The following is a 2,762-nucleotide window of genomic DNA, read 5'->3' on the forward strand; positions in this document are numbered from 1 at the left end:
TGTGCATTTCCTGGTCCAGCCCTGGAATCAGCTATCTCTTCAAGAATCTCAACATCCTCTGGTAGAAAATGGTATTTAGAGCCACAAGCTGTGCCTCAGGATAGTCACTGTTATCAAGCTTCCACTGCTTCTAGAGTTTTCAGTGGTCAGAGCCAAAAAGTACAGATTTTCTTTTAAAATAAAAGGAAAAGAATTCATTGGTACAACTTATACATTCAATTCAAGGATTAGGACAGCAGGGTTTTACTTTAGATTTTGGTAATAATCTTAAATCTCTTTTTTCTCCTTCACTGAAAGTGTTGCTTCATAACAACATCAGCATTAATTACTTACTTGCTTTAACTTGTCTGAAAATATATATGATACCTTCAAAATCACAGTAGCAATATCACCAACTTAAGCAGTTCCATATACTTTCAGATTTCTTTGGCTTTTGTTTTTGGTTTTGTTTTAGAGGGAAGGTGGTTTTGTATGTATGTTTGTCATTGTCCTTCACAGATATCCCACTCTGAATGTAGAGTCAAAAGTCTGCATTTTAATGCTACTTAAGTAATGTTTTCTTCTCTGGGGCAATGTAACCAACTGCATAGAATTAGGCTCATTTGTCTTAGTTCTCAATTTTGACAGATGTTTTTATTTATCTATTTTTTGATTCTGTAACACATTTGCATGGTCGCAAAGTCAAAGTATAAAACAGGCACTATTTCACTTCTGTCCCTGTCCTTCCCCCATAAATTATAATTTTTATTAGCTTTTGGTTTATTCTTCTACTTTTGCTTATTGCATATGTGTGTGTGTCTGTGTGTGTGTATATATATATATCAACAAACTATAAGCATTTTTTCCCCAATTTTGAAAAATCTAAATAGTATAGCCTGAAAATCACACCAATTCCATTCCATGCCTCCCTGCATCCTCATTTTACCCAGTTGTTCATATGCCATATGTCTTATTCAAAGCTCCACCCTGGATGTTCATATCAGGTATGTTTCTAATCTTTTGTTTTACAAACAATGTTGGAATGAATAGGTTGTGCATCTGTCTTTTTGTATTTTTCCCAGGGCATCTTTGAGATAGATCCCTGGAAGTAGAATTGCTGAGCTAAATGGTGTTTGTGTGTGTCATTTGCTAGATGCGGCCAAATCCCCTCCAGTGCGATTGAACGAGCAGACCTGAATTTTAGCAATGTGCCAAAATGAGTAAGAAGACTCAGCACTCCATCTACCTCTCACCTCATGCACAGGGCAGACTCCCTTTGTTCTTCCAAAGAGACAGGTCTCCATAGATCTGAAATGGGAAGAATGGAGCACTGGGATGTCTGTAACGAGGCATTAAACTCCATTGTCTTTACTTTGGCTGGAATAACAGTTTTACAGATAGCCTATTCATCTCAGGCTGAGCAGGAGCTCTGAGAGGTCTTTTCTGAGAGATAAGAGGCTTAAAAATTATGTCTTTCTATGTGTTGGGAGAGATAATGTTTCAAGGCATGGATCCTACTAGGGAATTATATCAGATGCCAGCAAGTAGACACTATTAAATTTGCTGGTTTATAGGACCCTGGTGATCTTTCCTTACAAATGGAAGGAAAATTAACATGGTTAAGATGCAGTCAGTCTCTTACTCATTCACCCAACATGAATTGAACCCCTCTCTTTTGTCTCTCTACTGGCACCTCAATTCAGAAAGAAAGACTGCACACCCTACAGGCTGAATTCAGCACAGAGTTGTTTCAGGTTTAGCTCACACAAAGTTTTGTGAAGAGAAATGAATTAGTTGCTAACATTTATAACCAGGGGATTTTACATAAATATCCAGACTTCTGACTTCTCTTGAAACTTGTCCAACCAGGCTGTTTTCAACCATGGTTGGTTGGAGCTGAGGAGAGGCTGCTCCCAATGGTAGGGCATTTGCTGCCTGCCTCTTGACCATGATGCCCACCTAGCCCTTCCGATTATTCATCTTGCCCGATAGGCCATGGGTTTGTGAGAATAGCCTGCCAGCTCCCTAAAGATAAGGACCACCTGTCTCTTCCTCGACTTTGAAATTCCGGCATCTAATCTAGACCCCAGCATGCAGGGTGCTCCGTATACATTTGTTGGATGATAATATCTTGTGGATGTATGCATTACATTTCTCCCAATAGTGAAACTCTGCAATTGCAATATTACTCTAACCTAGATTTTGAAGCAGATTGGCATCATAAGTGCCCTGATCTGTGCCATCTGTCTCATTACCTAAATTGTTAGCAACTAATTTTTTTCTCTTCACAAAACTCACTCGTATGTCACTGGGCTGCCGTGCAAGTCTTCACTTTGCCATTTGAACTCTTTCCCTCATAGTTATCTCCTCTCTTTTGAGGACACCAATGCACACCTCATGAAGTTGTATGGGAGACCACATGAGATCACACATAGCAAGCATGGCAGCAAGTGTTTACTTTTGTCAGGTTAGTACCAGTGATTTGTCACCAAGTGGGCAAGAGTCTCCCTCCTCTTAGTCCACAAGGTTCAGTATTGGTTTTGCAGCCAAGCTCCAAGGAAGAGATTATAGTAGAAATTTCTGTATTCTGAGAAGTTTCTAAGTCCACTCCTCAGAGACAATGATGGTGGTAAAGATTTTATCGAGAGTTTCATATTTCTTATCTGATCTATTAGTGGCCTAAAGGGAACATTTAGGGCAGGTCACGGCATATATAACTAGGGTATCTTGGCCACCATGGCATGCTCAGAACTCATTCTTTCTTGAGTTCTCGGGCCCAGGAA

This window comes from Hippopotamus amphibius, chromosome 3 (genome assembly GCF_030028045.1).
Source record: "Hippopotamus amphibius kiboko isolate mHipAmp2 chromosome 3, mHipAmp2.hap2, whole genome shotgun sequence".
Taxonomy (NCBI): Eukaryota; Metazoa; Chordata; class Mammalia; order Artiodactyla; family Hippopotamidae; genus Hippopotamus; species Hippopotamus amphibius.